Source organism: Parasteatoda tepidariorum, chromosome 1 (assembly GCF_982258835.1).
Source record: "Parasteatoda tepidariorum strain Cologne lab strain chromosome 1, Ptep-v5.0, whole genome shotgun sequence".
Taxonomy (NCBI): Eukaryota; Metazoa; Arthropoda; class Arachnida; order Araneae; family Theridiidae; genus Parasteatoda; species Parasteatoda tepidariorum.
Window position 1 is genome coordinate 96,818,131 of NC_141755.1, and position 20,316 is coordinate 96,838,446.

Here is a 20,316-nt window from a genome sequence, read left to right on the forward strand (position 1 = left end):
TTAACATATTCATTCTTTCGAAATCGATCTAACTCACAATGAAACTCGACAAATTTCATAACCTTATTTGCATACATTACGGATATCCGAAAGTAGTTTAAAGTTTCATCAATCAGATCGTCGAGGAGCCCTTAATTATATGCAACATGATATCTCCGAACTCAATATCCAACCTTACGTTGTTCCGTTCCTTTAACACTGTCACATTATTTTAAGTTCGATAAAATTCCTTGAATATTTTATTGACTATTCATCTCCTTTTACTGTATTTGAAACAGATTAAATTCTTTATTCCGGTAGAAATAGCTGTTATTCATTTAAGAACTCTGTAGTTTTATCGTGTCGTATGTTCAAAATTTACTTTTGCGCCATTTTAAGACGCAGATGGATTTTTCTTAATAATATGAATGAGTATCACAGTGACAAAAGTAGTAGTGTTGCCACAAGGGAGATGGAAAATTTTGTAAATATGCGAGTTTGAAGAAAAACAGTTTTCCGAATTGGTTTTGATTAATAACAGCTTAGTTAACGTAGCGGGTATAATTTTTTATAGTAGTAAGTAAACTACTCAATTAATTTGGATTACAATCAAACCAAGATTCATGTGATTCTTTCCTCGCTTTATATAATCCTAATGTCCGGAACTAATAAGCATAAAATGAGACTACATTTTATTATTATCTATAACAAACATTTATCTTTCAGAAACAGCTATTCGAAAAGTTTTTGTTGAATGGCAACAAAATTGTTGTGGCTGAGGAAATTCGTTATAATAAGAATTAAATTATTCAATCAATTTGGATTATAATCAAACCAAGATTCATGTGATTCTTTCCTCACTTTATATAGTCCTAATGTCTGGAACTAATAAATATTAAATGAGACTACATTTTATTATTATCTGTAACAAACAGTTATCCTTCAGAAACAGTTATCCGAATAGTTTTTGATGACTAACAACTAAATTGTCGTGGCTGAGGAAATTCGTTATAATGATAATTAAATTATTCAATCAATTTGGATTATAATCAAACCAAGATTCGTGTGATTCTTTCCTCACTTTATATAGTCCTAATGTCTGGAACTAATAAGTATGAAATGAGACTACATCTTAATATTATTTATCATCCTTAATATTTGAAGTAAGTACGTGAAAAATGTTACTATTCAGGCAAAAATAACGCGATTATTGCAAAGTTTTATGTGTTTTTATTCAATTTATTAGTCAACTAATTACGCTACAAAAAGCAATACCATATCATTGTTTCCTTGTTCATTTTTATCCTTGTTTTAAAACTACTTTCAAATTGTACCACAATGGGAGTTAATATGAGACGACAAAGTAAAGTACGTATGGAAATTATTTTATATTCAGCAACAGAGAAAAATATATGAAAATTATTTTTATATAATAAAAAAAGCATATACAGTTATTATACGGTAAATAAAACGACTGGAAAAATTATTGTAAAACAATACAGAAAAGCATATGGGGCAATTATTACCAGACAACACAGAAAATATTCGACGCAATTATTGTAAGACAGAAAAAATAGCATAATTAGTAATTATAAATCTAATTTGCTCACATTCATTCAATAACAAAGAAACAGCAACGAAAAAAAACCTAAACCAAGTAATTGGTTGTGTTTCGAACAAAGCACATTAACCAAAAAAATATTTCCTTCGACACTATCTTCTTCTTCGTTGCCTCAAGGGAAAGAAGAAAAAAAAATCGAAAGAAACTTTTTTTTTTTTTGCCTCACCCTACTAAAGTGCTCTATCACCGAAATCCCCCACAAAACAAATAATACTGTCTATAACTGTGACCACAGTGGTGTGGAAAGAAAAGAAGGGGAAGAAATTGTGTGATTTCGTCCCTTCTGGGTTGGTTGCTCACAGGAAATCAGATTCAAAGAACCAGAAAAATCGGACGATCAGAAAATGAGTCAAAGAAAAGAGGAAGGTGATCAAAAGAGAAGTGCCAGATCGAAGTTGTTAAGGGGATGGGGAATATCGTCTGTCTTTTTACTTCCCTCCACCCTCTTGACTTTCGGGAAGACCAAGAGAAGATGATCCTATTCCGATTCTTCTGCAGTTCATGTTGTCGTGGAGAAGCGGGCCACCCTATAATGTTGTTAGGAAAGGGCGTGATCTGGGTTCTCTAAGACTACACCGAAAACGTGAGATGGTTGAGATACCGAATTCATGTCTCCCATTTCTTCTTCTGAACGAAAGAAGTCCGATTTATAAAAAAAATAGTTTGCGAAATACATACATCAAGCTGTTGTTTTCTCTTTACTTTTACGAAAGGAAGTATTTGTTTTGCGGAATGAAATCGGAATGAGAGCGCATCTATCAAATTGCGTCTTGTTGCTGAATTGTCTGAAAAGCTTGTATTCAAAAATTTTCTATCCTGGCTCTATTAAAAGAAGAAAAGTTCATGAATTATTCTTGCCCTATTGAAATTTTCTTTCTAAAATTACAGTAAAATAACCAGTTGCTGTCTGTCCATCCAATTAACCGTTAAGTTTAGGGTTAAAAACATTTTTTTTTTTACCTTTACGGGTTTCAAACGCTTATTTAGATTAAAGATAAAAGTATAAGAATCAGCGCTCTCAGAATGAGAGCGCACCTATCGAATTGTGTCTTGTTTCTGAATTGTCGGAAAAATCTTTGATTCAAAAATTTTCAATCCCGTCTGTATTAAAAGAAGAAAAGTTTATTAATTATTCTTACACTATTAGAATTTTCTTTCTAAATATACAATAAAATAACCAGTAGAAGACTGTCCACCTAATTAACCGTTAAGTTTATGGTTAAAAAAAATTTTTTTTTACCTTTACGGGTTTCAAACGCTTATTTAGATTAAAGATAAAAGTATAAGAATCAGCGCTCTCAGAATGAGAGCGCACCTATCGAATTGTGTCTTGTTTCTGAATTGTCGGAAAAATCTTTGATTCAAAAATTTTCAATCCCGTCTGTATTAAAAGAAGAAAAGTTTATTAATTATTCTTACACTATTAGAATTTTCTTTCTAAATATACAATAAAATAACCAGTAGAAGACTGTCCACCTAATTAACCGTTAAGTTTATGGTTAAAAAAATTTTTTTTTTACCTTTACGGGTTTCAAACGCTTATTTAGATTAAAGATAAAAGTATAAGAATCAGCGCTCTCAGAATGAGAGCGCACCTATCGAATTGTGTCTTGTTTCTGAATTGTCGGAAAAATCTTTGATTCAAAAATTTTCAATCCCGTCTGTATTAAAAGAAGAAAAGTTTATTAATTATTCTTACACTATTAGAATTTTCTTTCTAAATATACAATAAAATAACCAGTAGAAGACTGTCCACCTAATTAACCGTTAAGTTTATGGTTAAAAAAAATTTTTTTTTACCTTTACGGGTTTCAAACGCTTATTTAGATTAAAGATAAAAGTATAAGAATCAGCGCTCTCAGAATGAGAGCGCACCTATCGAATTGTGTCTTGTTTCTGAATTGTCGGAAAAATCTTTGATTCAAAAATTTTCAATCCCGTCTGTATTAAAAGAAGAAAAGTTTATTAATTATTCTTACACTATTAGAATTTTCTTTCTAAATATACAATAAAATAACCAGTAGAAGACTGTCCACCTAATTAACCGTTAAGTTTATGGTTAAAAAAATTTTTTTTTTTACCTTTACGGGTTTCAAACGCTTATTTAGATTAAAGATAAAAGTATAAGAATCAGCGCTCTCAGAATGAGAGCGCATCTATCCAATTATGTGTCGTTGCTGAATTTTTTGAAAAGATTCGATTCAAAAAAATTTTATCCCGTCTGTATTAAAAGAAGAAAATTTTATTAACTATTCTTAAACTAAACTAAATTCAGCGGCGGGACAGCCCTTGAGGGCCAATGCCTACTGTGCCCATCTCAGTTTTCTTGATCTCGGGCTCTGGGGTGCAGGAGCAGATGTTCCGGTCAGGTGGTCAGCCAAACGCGGAACCCCCAGTGTTTATTTCCCAAGCATGCTTGGTACTCATTTATCGACCCACTGAAGGGATGAAAGGCTGAATCAGCCTTGCCCGGCCCGAGGATCGAACCAGGGACCTATGGCACGACAGTGCGAAGAGCTACCGCTCAGCCACCGGGCGTCAATAATTTTTTTCTTACACTATTAAAATTTTCATTTCAAAATTGCGGTAAAATAACCGGCAGTAGTCTTTCCATCCAATTAACCGTAAAATTTCCGGTGAGGAACTTTTTTCTTTAACTTTTAACGCTCATTTACACAAAAGATAAAAGTTCAAATAAAGAGGCAAACCTCATTTCATGTAAATTAATGGCTTAAAAAGTGACGCTGACACAAAATCAACATGTAACGCAATGATTAAATAATGGAAAGTATTGTTGAATGCAACTTCCGTTCTATTTGCTGTACCTTTAGAACCCGAGTTTTAACTGTTAACCATAACTAAGCACACCATATACGCAGTCTGAGTTAATTATTAATTACTTGTCTCGATTATTTCAGCCTCTAATTATTCACTCTCAATGGAATAATGTATTCACTCTTCCAAATGTGTACTTAGAAATCATGTACAGAGGAAATCTATTATCGTACCGAACTACAACCGCCCCATCGATTTTCTGTGAAGGTAAGATGCGGCAGTTGAATACATTGTTTGTTCACTAATTAAATAGTTAGTTTAACGCTGAGAGCCTGTTCTCAAAAAAGGATCATAATTATTATTATTTATTTCTGGTTTTCTTTTAAGTAATGTATTAATGTAAACATTTTTATAAATTTGCTTAAAAGTAAATGCAGCATCATTTTGAACATGTCTGGTATTTGTTTTATTAAAATGTTAAATTTTATCTTCATTTGACCCATCAGTTAGTTTAAGCATTCAAATTTTCTGTAACCTCCTTTATTTTTTTAAAAACAAAATTGGCGTCATATTTTCAGAAAATAAAAGATAGTTCATTTGAGTTTATTGGTTTTAAAACTAGTATGTAATGTTTTTTTTAAGTAATATATCGAACGTATTATGCAAAACTTTAGATTTCCAATTTGCGTCATTTTTAAAGCAGTGTTCCCCAAAAGTTTGGGAACTCAAAAAGTGCTCCAATAAATCCTAAAACAATGCATATTGTTTTCAAATAACTTTATTGAAGGCTTAATAAATTGACAGAAACAGATGTAGTAAAAATAGAAAGCAATTACTGAAAAATTAAAACAGAAAAAAATATTCCCAGTTTTTCCAATTTATGTACAGCAATTGTTTAAGTACAAATGATGTTATTTATTCAAAGGAACAGAATTAAGTAAACAAAATTAAACAAAATTTTTTAAATTGATGCAAACACAGTGTGTCAACCAACTTAAATTCGATGATTTTGACTGAAAATAGATATTGCATGATTTCTGGATTAATATTAAACCATATTATTTAATAGTTCCTTTCAATTAAAATATTGATGAGTACTACTAATAAGTAATACTGATGGATATTAATTTTAGTTTTACTACTGATGAGTACTAATTTCAGTTTTAATACTGTTAAGTACTAATTCAGTTTCAATACTGATGAGTTCTTTCAATCTCAATACTGATTTTATTATTAAAAACATTATTTGCTTTGTTGGGTTCTGTTTAATCCATTTGGGCCATATTTTATAATTACACATTCAGTTCGGTATGTATAACAATTCTTTAAATACATATATGATACATAATACATTGTTTTTTTATTTTCATAATTCATTTTTGCAGAATGAAGTTTGATAAGAAAACTTTAGGAAAATCGCTTTGAGGATTAGGTTCTTCATAAAATATCGGTAAGTTTCAAAATTTTATTGCATGATATAAATTATTTTCGAAGAAGCTTGGCGAAAATCTTGATCCTGCAACAGGCTAATAATTAAGATTTATTAATAAAATTATTAAATTTTATCATCGATGGATTATTGGATTAGGTTGTAAATGAGTCGCAATTTATACTAGCAAATGAGCTTATTTTCAATTTAAGCAGAATAATATATATATATATATATATATATATATATATATATATATATATATATATATATATATATATATATATATATATATATATATATATATATATATATATATATATATATATATATATATATATATATATATATATATATATATATATATATATATATATATATATATATATATATATATATATATATATATATATATATATATATATTTATATATATATATTATATATATATATATTATATTATATATAATATATATATTATATATATATATATTATATATATATTATATATTATATATATATATATATATATATATATATATATATATATATATATATATATATATATATATATATATATATATATATTTCTCTTATGTGGCACCATAAATTCAGGTATTGATCTATCTATTGGTAACACTATATTTACTATTCATTCTGTTAGGTTGTCTTAAGTAAACGTAGTGTTAAAAAAATAGTTACACGTTAAGAATTTATTTAGAATCTTTTTATTAAAAATTCAAGCAACTTTTATTAGTTAGTTATGCATAAATATTTACTTAGGATGGTTTTGTATTTTCATAGAAATAAGAATTAAACGAAGAAGTTGTTACTTAAATTAATTTTTGAACTTTTCAAAAATAACATAGAAATTTCAAACATAAACGGTGCTTAAGTGTTACAAACTGTCATACATGTTGTTGGTAGGCAACCGGACAGATTTTAAATTATTACTAAAATTCAATTACCTAAAGAACTTTGACAATAGTGTAGACATGTCTGGAAAATATTTAAGTGGAAATCAAAGTACTTCTACGAAACCACGGATAACTAGACGGTAAAAAAAATTGTTTAGTATATTGTTTGAAAACTAATTAAGGTGTTAGGATTGGAGGAGGGGTTGAGAAATTAGAATATTTAATCACAGTTGTGCTCTACACTCGGCTTACTTACCATTAAAGTGTACAAGAACAAGCCTATGCTGTATAAGACCAAGCTGGCCCCCAAAAGTGGCTAGTTCGCATATAATCAGTCACTTTGGTACCAAATGTTTAACTTCAACCATAACTAATTACTGGAAAATATTAAGTCGCGTAGAGATTGGCAAAACAGAGATCAGAGAATGTGCTTACAAAATCAATCTAAATTCAAATCTTAAATAAGCAATAATTTGCTTCAAAACAGTTATGCACTTGGTTTGTTGGATACTAAAATGTATAGCTTCTACCGCAACTTATTACAAAATACCTTTGAATTAAAATGAAAAGCACTTTTTAGGAAAATTTTAATCACGACCCTTCAAATATCTTAATAATTCTGAATAGAAAATTTTTTAATTAGTTCTGTCAAGCATTGTTATATCAAAATAGAGCACGATGCCTAGTAATTACTAATTAATTAATAATTTTGATAATGAGCTACACTACTTCAAATATGAATCAATTCAATTTTACTCTATTTATTCCCTCGAAAATTAGATTTCAAAATTCAAATTCGAGGTTACTTAACTCACTTGATTGCAATCGAATTTGTTCTGGAAATCTCTTCCCTTAATGGTTTCGTTGTTCCAATGTTTAACTCTGAATTAAGCATTGAAGATGCAGGGCTCGCTGGAGGCAATTAAGGTATCTAAGTGTCTTAATTGATAGGTAAATACATGTTGGTTCAGGTTTGCATTAAAAGCAAGAGTGGTGATACAGCATTGAATAATTTTGAATGAATTGCATATTCGCATTTTAAAATACTTCGAATACTTAAGGTTTATAAAGTTTCTTAAAGTTTAAAGTTCAAATAAATATATAAGAATAACACGGCAATAGCCGCAACTTTTTTTAGGTTGCTTCGGTTATTTTCTGACAAGAAAGAACGATTCGATTTCGAATTTATTACGTCATAATATTTCGACCCATAACAACTTCTGTCACAAATCTGTTTATTTTGATATTATGACCAACAGTAACGTCAGTTTTTAAGCTATTTTTCTGATAGTTTTGACCTATCTATATATATATTTCCCTTACACGGCGACAAAAAAAAGCCTCATTACAACTCCCCGAATGGCAACGCTAGAAAATCGACCAATGTTTGCCGCTAAAAATGTCACATGCCAAATCTAGCTGGGATGGCTCAACATAGCGCTTTTAAAAACGGAAACGGAAATAACCAGAGAGCATCAGCTGCGGCAGTCTCATACTATTAAGCTAGACAGAAGTGAGTAGTCTTTGTCGATAGATCTTTATTTTAGTATTTTGTCGAAAGCGCTTTTTTTCACGAATTTATATATTACGAATTTATTTGACGATTTTTTATTTATATCACGAATTATACTATAGCACATTTCTAATAGGTTAAAAAAATTACATGTCATTTATTTGAATTCAAATTTATTTTAATGACTTAGTATTTACTAAAAAGATGTAATTTTTTAAAAAAAAAAGTTTTTATATGGATTTGAATGATTGTTTTGAATTCTTAGAATTTTGTGCATTTGCAATGTATCTAAGTTAGTAGCGAGCGAAGCGAGCTTTGTTTGCGAAGCAAACCATATAAGATTGCGTAGCAATTTTCGGGGGTTGGCGAGCGTCAGCGAACAGGGGGCGCAACCCACTAGTAAAAAAAATATTCGAAGCTAGCGTTATTATTTTCAAGACAACAATAGTGGCAGTTCTGCGTTCTTTTAATAGTTATAACAAAAACTCTCTAATAGCTGATTAATCATCATTCTTTTATAAGCTTATTTGATATCTGTATCACAGGATTCTGGTGTTTTGTAACTTTCGAGAGGTAATTTCGAAAAAAAATTTGAAACCTAGAAAATTTTCCAGAAAAAGTATCTAGTCCATTCCCTATTCGTCTGTTAGTAACAAATTTCTTTATTTAAAATTCTAATTGGATTTCTTTTTTTTCTGTTAAATAATTAATAAAAAATATTTATTTGCATTTAAACATAAACTAATATTATACATATGCAGTGTGTTGTATTTCTAATTATCGCGCATAATATAGAGTACTTTTCTAAAAAAAATCCGAAAATATGAATGTTAGTGTTGAAACTAAAATTTAAAAAGTCCACCTATCATTATCAAGATGTATTACATCTGATGCAACATTTAAAGCGTCAAAGAATTTGACTTCCGGTAGAATGAAGTTTGAAATCTATAGCATACTTACACTTTTCGGCTTGATACGATAATATGTCTTGTTGTAATTCCGTTTTTAAACTGCTTGGCATCGATAATTATTCGTCAAATACGAATAACGCTTTCGCTTATATCTTCAATACTAATTACAGTATCGTATATTTTTTGGCCATTTTTCACTGAAAATAAAGTATGGTCAAAACTACCAGAATAAGTTAAAATTTACAGTATTTCTGTCTCTACAGGAAAACCAAAGAGCTTTGTAATTTTTACCAAAGTGCTTTGGTAATGATTTCGGTAAAATTAACAAAAAATATGATTGCGTAATATGAAATAAAATTTGGTAAATATGGTAAAATTAAGCAATTTTATCATGATACCTCAGAGCATGGCTTGAAACGATTTACTCGGTTGAATTTAGTTTTAAGTTTCGTAATTTTTACTAAATGTGTGGTAATAAGAACTATAATTTTCTAAAACCAGAATTCCTGGTAAACCATTACCAAATGAATGGAAAAGTTATAAAATGAATCGTTTAAATACCGTACATTGTTTTTCATTAACCAGTACTATGTTTTTTGGTAGCAGAAAGTTCATTCCATAGAGTGTGGTAGATTTTTCAGAATTTTTTTCTCCGTGTCGACAAATGTTCCGCAAATTATAGATTAAGCGTGGTGATAGCATGACACCCTGCACTCTTGGCACGAGGCGCATCCAGAAAGTAAGTTTCCCTAATTTATAAAAAAAAAAGAACTCATACTTTCAAGAATATATTATATTGGCAACAAGTACAACAATGTTTCAGCTATTTTTCAACATAGCAACCACCAGAATTGAGACACTTGTCGTATCGTGGAGTCAACTTTTGTATCCCTCTGTCATAGAACCCTGCCGCCTGTGAATGGAACCAGAGTGTGACAGACGTCTACCGTTACTGCGAAACACTGCGGAAATTGTGACTTGCTATTCAAAACAAGAGTCGTGGAATGTTTACTGCAGGTGTTGCGCTCCTCAATGACAATGCTTGTCCACATACGGCACGATGTACAGCAGCTGTTTTGACGGAATTTGACTGGGAGTTATTTGATCATTCACCCTACAGCCCTGATATTGCTCCTAGTGATTTTCACGTTTTCTTGCACGTCAAGAAATTCCTGTCCTCCTCTGCGTGTTTTGGCAATGAGGAAGAGCTGAAGACGTCTGTCACACGCTTTTTCCATTAACAATTCTATGACAGAAGGATACAAAAGTTGATCCCACGATACGACAAGTGTCTCAATTCTGGTGGTGGCTATGTTGAAAAATAGCTTAAACATTGTTGTACTTGTTGCCAATAAATATATTCCTGAAAATGCGAGTTCTTTTTTTTTATAAATTAGGGAAATTCACTTTCTGGATGCGCCTCGTATATATATTTCTAAAATATTTTTTTTACGAAAATGGTGCTTGAATAATGACTACTTCAACTTCAGTCTGAATGGAAAAACACAAAATGTCTCTTTCTCATGTTTCATGAAATAAATTCCTGAACTTAATTTGAAGGACATTTTCTTGAAGCTTTTCTCTGCCCCATAATTTACCCGGAGTATCTTGGGACTAAAGTAATTTCCTATGTGGATTAAGGGCAACGATTTTCGGATTATGTTGAGGATGAAAGCGAAACCGTGTAAGCGGGTTACAAAAGACCACCCTTAATACTTTGATCGATATACTCCTCATTTCGTTTTTCCTGATTTAGAAAACTCTCCTCTTTTTTTTTTATTCGCCAACTATTTCCTTAATCACTACCCTCTTTTTTTGTTATGATTATACATGCAGAAAAACTTAGTTCAAGAAAGGAGGTCTGCATATCATAGAAATCCCTCGTGTAAGCCGAGCCATTTTCAACTCGATTATTTATAAACTTTGAAAGAGATTTTAATCCCAAACATTTTTAATACCGGTTTTTTTGTCGGGATCTAATCCTAAAAGAAAAAAATCTTCTCCAGCTTGAAAAATACTTCGTTTTGATGTCTGAAGAATTTGTAATTTTTAATGTCACCTAAGCGTGGTAATTCTGCAAAAAATAAATTACCTAATCCTTAATAAATATTAAACATTAAGTATTTTGTAGTTAGTTATAATATAGGCTATTTTATCGATTTTTTCAACGTGAAATAAGGACGACCTAAAATAAAATTGTCTTCAAAAATTAAAACTCGACATTTGATGCTTCAAAATTCTGCTAATTTTTTGAATTGCAGTTTTTGTTTATTTTTAATTTTTTTTTATTTCTTTTTTTTTACACAAGAGCCATAATGGGAATTAAAACTATACACTGAAATTAAAGTACGCATGGAGAAAAACATTCGGATATAGTTATCATACTGCATGATAATGACATTGCTAGTAAGAAAAATCTGGTAATGAAACAAAAATGTACAGTATTTAAACCAGTCATATGATGATTTTTCCGTTCTTATGGAAATGGTTAACTGGAAATTTTGGTTTTTAAAATTACAGATTCTATTTCCACACATTTAGTAAAAAATACAAACCTAAAGAGTAAATTTAACCGATTAAAGGGATTTTGTACTATGCACTTTGGTATCATGATAAAATTATCAAATTTTACCACATTTACCAAATTGTATCTGATATTATAAAACTATATTTTATTGCTAATCATTAGCAAAAATTACCAAATTACAGTAAAAATTCCCTTTCCCTTAGAGACAAAAATGAAAATATTTACCATATTCTGGTAGTTTTAACCATATTTTTTTCTCAGTGTTTTGTTATTATATGAACTAATACTAAATTAAGTATCATAAATATGAATTGTTATAGAAAAATATAAACTTTTACATATTAATAACACATATGATAATTAAAATATTCATAAACTATGAGTGTCCCTCGTGTTAATACTTTTAAAAAATCAAATTAAAATGTTAAAACTATTTAAGTTACGTGTTAGTAAAATTTAATGGCATTTTTTACAACTTGAAATAATTTAATTAAATAATAATTTATAAGATATACATTTTTTGTAGAAAAAATCGTTGGTATTTTCTGTTAATTCGCTATTCTAATTCAATATAGTGCATTATTCATCTTAACAAAAATAAAGTTTTTCCCATTTTATAGGCAAAAAAAAACTGAAAAATAATCCGTTTTTGCAAAAGCTATGCGATAAAATTAAAGAAATAATTTGTACTTTAGTGTTTTATATCGTTTTATAAATCTAAGCCTATATCGCACATTGTCAGCCTACATCGCCAACTGAGCCTGCATCGCAACTTGTCAAAGTGAGACAAGTGTTGCATATCACATTTTCTGTGCTTATTGCAGTACTATGTGTGAAATAAAATTAAAATAACTACCCTATAACAGAATACCTTTCGATCTACTGATCGGATCTTTACATTTTAGAACTCAATCTTAATGATTCGAGGAGCTGACCTCGAATTTGTTAATTAATTAGCACAGGCGATATTTTAATTTACGAAATCAGACACAAAAATGTACTATCTCTAAATAAACATACCTTTTTTTAGATGGATTCCGATTTCTGATTCCCAAAATATCGTGGGTCTGTTTTACGGTCTCAATGGTTTGGTCAGGTTGGCTCAACAGTTTGGCTCTAAAGTTTCGAACCCTTAATCTTAGTTTAACTCTTTGCGCATTTCATCTAATCTCAAATCTTTTTAAGCGAATAGAAAAAATTTTGCACTCAATTATAAAATTCATTTATTCAAATATAATTTTGTGAAAATAAATAATTTTCGGTAAATATTCATATTTTTTCTTATTATTTTATTTAATGTTGGACGAAAAAAAATTTTGAATTGTATGGTATACAAATTTTTAGATTATCTTAAATGTAACTTGAAATAGCTAAATGCAAAATTTGAACGAATTCGGTCGAATGATTCCTGAGAAATCGAGAAATCTCGAAAAGTCGTATTTTTAAAATTCGATTTCTCAGGAACTTTTCGACCGATTTCTCTCAAATTTTATATTTTACTATTTAAGAATTATATTCTTTGATGTAAGAAATATTATATTCTAAGATGTAAGAAATTGTAAACCTTACAATTCAAAGTTTTTCCGACTATTACTAAATAAAATAATGAAAAGTAATAAATAATTATTAAATATCATTTCTAATGAGGATTTATCGTTGGACAAACAAATTTTTTAAGTGTGCAAAATTTATTTAATTAGATTTTAAATGTTCTTGAGATATGACGAAATACGCAAAAAACAAAATTGACCTTAAGGGGTCCAAACTTTGGACCCCTCTCCTGACTATTGAGACCATATTTCCCATATTGTGGCAACCTCCTATATTTTGGGAGTCAGAAATCCAAATTATTCAAAAAGAATTATATTTGTTCAGATCAAGTTAGTTTCTTTGTTTGATTACGCAACGTCTGCATTAATTAATTAGCATATTTGTGGTTAACTTCTCGAATCATTAAGATTGAGTCCTAGAACATGAAGATCCGATCATTAGGTCAAAAGTTATTTAGGGGGATCCGTTTATTTTTCTGTGCACTGTACAAGGGCAGTGCTGCATTAAGGTGCACATCGTTATTAGTACTTCGAAGTAACCACTTATTATTCATTTAACATTACACCAGCTGTAATTATTTCTTAATTTTACTGTTAACTTCTGTAAATATTCTCTTTGATGATAAAACAATTGTTGTTGTTTTTTAAATTCGTAAAAAAATTTTAGAAGCCTGGACAAAGAAATTTTTATTCCTTTGCTTGCTTTTGTAATTATAATGAAAGTTTAGGGGAAAAAATCTACTCTTAAGAAAGGAGATTTTCTAACTTAAATTAAGAAAAATTTAGCTAACTTAAGTTACTAATTTTTAATAAGTTAGATTTATTGATATTATAGATCACGAAATTAAAATGGAACACACACAAAATTCTTCGAATTTTTTATTCCTCATGACATATATAAAATTTATTTAGCTAAGAGATACTTATCATAATATTTTAAGTTAAGAAAGCATATTAGTTAATTTAACTTATTATTTAAATTTAGTTAAAGTTAAATTAGTTAGATTATTCGCTGAATTCAGGTAATATTTGCTATTATTTAAGAATTTCTATGATGAGTAATAAAAATGAACGATTTGTTGTAACAACTGATAAGAACATAGTTTCTTGGGAATGTTTTGCAAGCAATTAAAAATCCATTTTAATTATCAATTAAACGTGCAATATGTATGCTTGGTGGGTATTTAATTTACGTCGCACTGCACTAGAGCAGCACAATGGACTATTGGCTACGGTCTAGGAAACATCCCCGAAGATGATCCGAAGATAAGACATCACAATTTTGATCCTCTGCAGAGGGGATGGCTCTTCCGTTTTGGTAGCCCAACGACCTGCGTGCGAAGTCGAGCACTTTACGGTAGAACAGTTTAACGAGGACCAATACCGCACTGTCTCGACCCCTAAGTAAGTTGATCAAAGTGGTGAACCACTCGCTTGCTGACCGCAGACAGTGATGCTTGACTTCGGTGTCCTGCTGGGAACTGTGTATTTGTGATCAGTCCACTGCGGGACCTTAATATGTATGCGAACACTGATTTAACTTTTCAACGTAAATACTCATTTACTTAGTGCATTATGCTGACTTTTAATTCTTAAAGAGTGGTATCAAACTAAATTATTTTTTAAACTTAAGTTTTTGCTTTTAAAATGTATGATTTATGGTTTGGTATTCTTTTAAATTACAGGAAAGTATAACAGTTGGTTTCGTTTTGGCGAAAAAAAATCCTCACAAATAAAGTTTTCAAAGTAACGCTTTTTATGCCAACACAACAAAAACATGCTAATTTGCTTAATTAACCATTAAAAGCATCATTGATATAATTAGCATATTTTCTTTATTTAAAATGTTGCCATATGTTGTACTGAACATTTTAATAACAGATTCATCGGGATGCCAGTTTTCGTCAAATCACAAAAATTTCTCTAAACGCCCAAGATCAAGGGTGAAAGTGTAAGAAGGAAAAATTAAATCCATTGTACAGAACATTTTAATAACAGGTTCATCAAGATGACATTTTCGTCAAATCACAAAAATTTCTCTGAGCAATATTTGAAAGCAATATGAGTTTATACTCATATATTTTCTTGAATTTTGACTGCATCTAGTCAGAAGAGGCCCAGTTGGTCGTCGTTATGTGGTCTTCATAGGGACTTTTAATATTCGTTTGTTCGAATTATTGTAGATGAAACTTTATGTAGACTTTATGAAAATTCATGTAGACTTATGTAAACTTTATTTTTTACTTCTAAAGTATAATTTGATTCTAACAATAGTTTCAAATTTTCTTGCAAATGATAAACATGGCATATTTCATTGAATTCCCATCAAAAGTAAAGTTGTTTAAACAACATCTCACATTAACTTTTCATCACTTTTAAACGAACTCTGAATGAAAGATGTTTAAAAGTATTTTCAAAAATAAATAAAGAAAAGTGAACTTCAGATTTCCTAAATAATTTTCCAGAGGGAATTATTTTCTCTCCTTTATTCCATTTCATGATTCCAAAAAGCTTTAAAAGGTCCGACATATTTTATCAATTCTTACTAAAGTTGACATTTACTTGAGCAATTTAACTCGAAACATTTTTATTCAACTCAACTGGAACCATTTTCTGTTACACAAAGAAAGGCCCGTTTTTTCGGTATTAGTGATTTCAGCTTCGCTTTTTTCGGAAAAGATAAGGAAGTTTTGGAACATGTCAGCTTCAAAAAGAGATAAAAGATACGAAATGAAATCTCTTTTTCTCCATTTTTTTCAGAAAAAGTTATAATTAGATATTTTAGCTTTCTCAGTACTAAGTTCATACAGTTGACAATTTTTAAATCTCTATTTTTTTTAAAAAATTGCATTTTTAAAATTAATAAGGATTTTTCTTTTACATCTTTTGGATTGTAAAAATAACGAAAATAAAAAAGTTTAAAAAAATTTTAATTCATCAATTTATTTCTTCCTTTTTTAAAATTTTCATTCATATTTACAAGTTAAAGATATTCGTTTTCACTATTTCTTGCCATGCATATTTTTTTGCAATACCTCTTAATTATAATGTAATGTAAGTAACTCAGATTTGGTCACATCTGAGGGTCCACACTTTTGCTTCTGAAGACAGAAATTCGATACTTGATCGGTATATTTTCGTTATATAGGTTAACAAGAAAAAGAGTCAAATTTGAGTTAAAAACATTAGATAGTTACGGCAATAAACCGTGTCTTTGTTGAGAGCCTATTCCCATATTTCAAACTTAATATAGGCACCTGTAATGTATCATAAGCTATAAAAATAACTGTTCAGCTTTTTTATAAAAAAAACTTTTATTCACAAACACAATTGTAATAAATAGGAAATACCCGTAACGGGATAGTTATAATCTTATAAAACAAAGCCAGTAAAAACATTACGGGTTATAAGAAAACACAAATTCAAAAACAAAAACTATTCTCCAAAAAATCAACAACTCTACTAGAACTGATCGTTCTCTGATTCAGGCCAAAATTACGATCTGTGGATGAATGAATGGATGTATGAATGTGTCCGCCCTATAAACGGTGCAACGCATGGTGTGACAGAAGTCGAATTCTTGGCCGTAGATGGCGCCACTGGAAAACAAGAACAATCGCACCCCCTCTGCCTAAACAGGCATACGACAACAACAACAATCTCTTAAAAATCAGCAACTCTGTTGTTCTAAAAATTGTTATCCTAATTTTATCACTTGCTTTTTCTTTTATTTATCTCTTTATGTGTTTATTTTATTTTATGCATGCTTTTGCTAGCCAATTATTTTTTAATAAAATATGATTCAATTATCTTATTAAACTAGATTTTTATTTATTGCTTTACCATTTTTTGCTTGATGTCTTTATTCGCGATCGCAACGCTCGAGTACGCCGTCTAGCGGGAGCCTGTAAATATCGGACATTAATTTATCACGTTTTCATTTAGTTCCATCAAAGTCATTGACTGAATCAGACGCCATTTTTAGCAGCAAATAAGAAACAAAATTTCCCTAAGGAAAAGGCCGAAGAACTTGAAAAAAATCTCCAGAATATTAGTAAATCTTTCAGGAACAGAACACGCCAAACATTTGAAGAAAAATTCCTCAATAATATTTAATTTCTATTATCAACAAACTTGCAACTGATGACTTCCGATTTCGGATCCTGTTACAGATGTGTGTATTAAGGTAAAATGCATTTCTTCTGTCTTCAATTCATTACGAATTAAAGTGAAGTCAGCATTGCTTTCGTCATTCCAGTGAATAAATATGAATTCAGAACATACAGAATTGTAATAGTTATAGCATATTCTTCTTCGTTATAGAATAGTATATATTTCTGTATCCATATAATTCGGAAAACAACAATAAAAAATTATCCAAGTTACTTGAAATAGTGCCATTTGTGCTGATTCTTAATTAATTTAAATCGTTTTCTTGGTAAGTTTTTTTTAATTTTGTAAGAATAAGTTCAACTAGAATTCAGCTATTCTGTTTTTAGCTACATATTCAAATTCATATCAATTATAAAATTTTGCTGTGTAGTATGTTATCTAAAAGTAATGAAGGTATAAACTATGTATCTATTATTTGAGAATAAAGTTTTCAAACAAGGAACTTATCATTTTGGAATTCTCCGGGAATCATAAATCAGGTAAGTGCAATGATTTTTACAATAAAAAATTTGCTTGTAAATATTTTTTTTTCATTTGATGATGGTTCTCTACAGAATGGTTTTTTACGTCTGATTAAGAACTATAAGAATAATAAAAAAAGAAACAATATGAAAGTTTTTATTTCAATGTTAATAATTCTTAAAATCGTTTTTTTTATCCTAAGAATTCTTTATTTTCCGTTTTTTAGTTTATAATTTTTTGATAAAAATTGTTCTCAAAATACTTTTGAAAAATTAAATGGTATAACATTATGTGTTTATGTATACTTCTTGTATATTCCAATGTTTGAAATAATATGATTCAGAAAAGTATGGAATAAAAATTCGGTACTTACGACGTATTAACGCCACCGCCGCTACAGATTTGGCGGTTTTTAAGTGCCGCCAATCTACACTTAAAATTTTTGCGACAGTTCATAAAATAAAACACTTTATTTAAAATCAAAATAGTTAGTTGGATTTCGGTGGAAAATGAGCCGATATAGAGTTTAGCATAGATTCAAAACAATCATATCGCCATATGAACTCTGATGAATAAGATTCCAAATGAAATAACATTTCCAAAACGTACGTTTGCCAAGATAAAGTTTTATGTTGTGGGAATTGGTACATTTTCGTTTTTTCGGTAAAATATTTCCCTCCTGAAAAAATAAAATTGCATCTTGTTTTGTTTTTGGCAAATCCCAAAGACGAATATTCGTAGCACTAAAAATGGCGACAAAAAAGAATTGTTTTTTTTGTTTTTGTTTCGTCAGCATTCTTTATTTTACGTTTCTTAGTTTCTAAATAATGATTTTTATTGAAACTTGAAATTTTTTGATAAAAATTGTTGTCAAAAAACGTTGTTTACAAAATTAAATTTCATAAAATTATGAGGCTTATGTATACTTTTTGTTCATTTTAATTTTTGAACTAATATGATTCTTAAAACTATAGAATGTAAAGTTTAAATGGGCCTTTCATGTTATATCATTAAATTTAGTAATACTATTTCTCGGGCATTAGGTTTTAACTCTTATAAGAATATACATATTTTTTTCTGTTAATGTACAAATATTTTTCCGATGTGTTTTGGATATTCCTTCTCTAATAAAAAGAGATACCATTTTGTTTTCGGTTGTACAAGAAAGAAGATCAAGCATTTTTTCTTTTTTAAATTTAATAAGCCACATTAAAGAAGGAACGTTGCAATGCTACACGCTACATTAACGACGTCTCCAGAGTAACTGAATGACGGTTCATATGGAAATCGCAGGTAAGCGTCTCATACAACAACGCCCCCTATAGTTCGTTGCGATCGCGAATAGTGTTCTACACGGTGAAAAATTTCTGTTAAAATTTCCTAACCGTATGGCAATGGTTAGAAAAATATGTTTCGATTTATTAAAACCAAAATGTGTGGTATTTAAGCCATTCATTGGGTAATTTTTCTGTTCACATGGCAACAGTTGATCGTATTTTCTTGCTTCAAATTTATAGTTCTTATTACCACATTACTATAAAATATAAAACTGAAAAGTAAACTTAACCGTGTAAATAGTTTTTCTGCCCTTCTCTAAGGTGTCATGATAAAATTATAAAATTTTACTACATTTACTAACTTTTATCACACATTACGAAACCATTTTTCATTGCTAATTATACCAAAATCATTACCTAAACGCTTCAGTAAAAATTACCGATCTTTTACGTATTCCCATATGGCCAAAAACAGGATAAATTTTACCATATTCTGGTAGTTTTAACCATACTTTTTCTCAGAGAAAACATGCGTGTATTAAGGAATGTCAGTAACTTGGTTTACCAGAGCTGGTCTAAAAAATAGGCTATGCGAAATATTTCAAAACTCAATACTAAAAGAGCTAAAGATGCTTTTAAATTTTCCAATTTTTGGTTGCATGTTTTCATCCTGTTTACAATGAAGTAATAAAAGAAAGAATTGCCTTATAAAAATTTTATTTTAATTCTTGCATAAGAAAATTGCAATTGTGCAAATGAAATTTAAATTATGTAAGGGCAATATTTGAATATGAGTTTATTCAGTTTTGCATTTTTTATGATCGTTATATTATTCGCCAGCTGTATTTCATTCACGCATACCTCGTGATTTAGCACCCACCCACATGACAATGAGTACCTGTGACGTGTGACATAATGCCTTTGGGAAACGTAATTAGAGCCACTCCCTCCTTAGGTGAGTCATCGAATCAACGTGACAACGTTTGAGCAGTGGAAATAATATATTCCATCACTTCCCTACCAACAATCAAATAAGTTCAGAAATTCATATTTCATTGGTCAGGAATATAACACATGCTATATTACACTATGCATGCTCTATGAATAGAAAATTATTTTAATTTTTAAGAAGCATTTTCCTTTTGTAAATCACAAACTTCAGGTTCTATAAATTTAGAAAGGG

General features: G+C 29.6%; 1 protein-coding gene across 3 annotated transcripts in view; it reads left to right on the forward strand.

The window, feature by feature from the left end:
• Window positions 1-20,316, forward strand: part of LOC107441931 (uncharacterized) — a 212,284-nt gene that overhangs the window by 108,123 nt on the left and 83,845 nt on the right. The window contains exons 3-4 of one of the 3 annotated variants that reach the window (XM_087169294.1): window positions 4,519-4,642; window positions 5,761-5,825. The exons of 1 other annotated variant lie outside the window; for it this stretch is intronic. The gene's annotated coding sequence lies outside the window, so the exon portion shown is untranslated. The remainder of the gene's footprint in view (window positions 1-4,518; window positions 4,643-5,760; window positions 5,826-20,316) is intronic. One more of the 3 variants, XM_087169284.1, reaches the window with a different exon arrangement.